The following is an 896-nucleotide window of genomic DNA, read 5'->3' as shown; positions in this document are numbered from 1 at the left end:
ATTCTGATGTGCTAATGTAGGTTCATCAGTTGTAACAAATGCAGCACTCCAGTGGGAGATGTTGACAATGAGGGAGGCAATTCATGTGGGGGTGGAGGGCAGGAAGTATGTATGGGAAATCTCTGTACCCTCCCCTCAACTTGCTGTGAACCTAAAACTGCTCTAAAAAATAATAAAGTCTTAATTTAAAAAAAAGTAAGCACCCTTAAGAACAATCTTCCCAAAGTAAGCAATTTTGAACAACGAATGCAAACAAATTTAGGCTTTTCTAAAATTGAGTCACAAAAGTTTAACTTATTCATCCAATCTTTAAGGGAGAATAAAAAAATTTACCCCACCAGAAGCTGGGTTCTTCTGAGGAGTTCCTGTTTAGGGCTATAAAGATGAAAGGCCAGCTGATATTCTGAGAGAATGATGTTGGGGAGGTGGGGTGGGTGGGTGTTATTTAAGAGTTAGCTGATGTGAGGTGATAGGACCCAGAATCCAGTAACTTCGATTTTAAGTGAAGAAATCTGCACGTGATAAACAGAAGGAAAGACGCCGAATTGAGTTAAAAGTCGGGCACACGTCCCTGGGTGGGCTCGAACCACCAACCTTTCGGTTAACAGCCGAACGCGCTAACCGATTGCGCCACAGAGACCCGTTTCCCGCCCTCCCCACCTCCTTAGGTAGTAAGTACCTGCTAACCTCCTGGACGTGCCATTCGCTAGATAACAGGAGTTCCAAAGCCTTGGAAAACCGGAAACCAGGATCGGAGTCGACGCAGCGTGTTCATCAGGTGAAGCCCTGCGTTGAGCGATTCTGAAGACAAAAGGGCAACCCAACGGTCTCGCCCCATTTGCTCCCCACCGCCTCAAATGCTAGCGTCCCCGCGGCCTGAGGCGAGTGGGCTCCAC

General features: G+C 47.0%; 1 non-coding gene across 1 annotated transcript; it reads right to left on the bottom strand.

The window, feature by feature from the left end:
- Positions 1–566: 566 nt before the first annotated feature.
- Positions 567–640, bottom strand: TRNAN-GUU. Its single transcript has one exon. It is a non-coding gene; the product is annotated as a tRNA-Asn (tRNA).
- Between the last annotated feature and the right edge of the window lie 256 nt (positions 641–896).

This window comes from Mirounga leonina, unplaced genomic scaffold (assembly GCF_011800145.1).
Source record: "Mirounga leonina isolate KUSES-001 unplaced genomic scaffold, KU_Mleo_1.0 Mir_493, whole genome shotgun sequence".
NCBI lineage: Eukaryota > Metazoa > Chordata > Mammalia > Carnivora > Phocidae > Mirounga > Mirounga leonina.
This window is presented reverse-complemented; position numbering and strand designations above follow the sequence as displayed.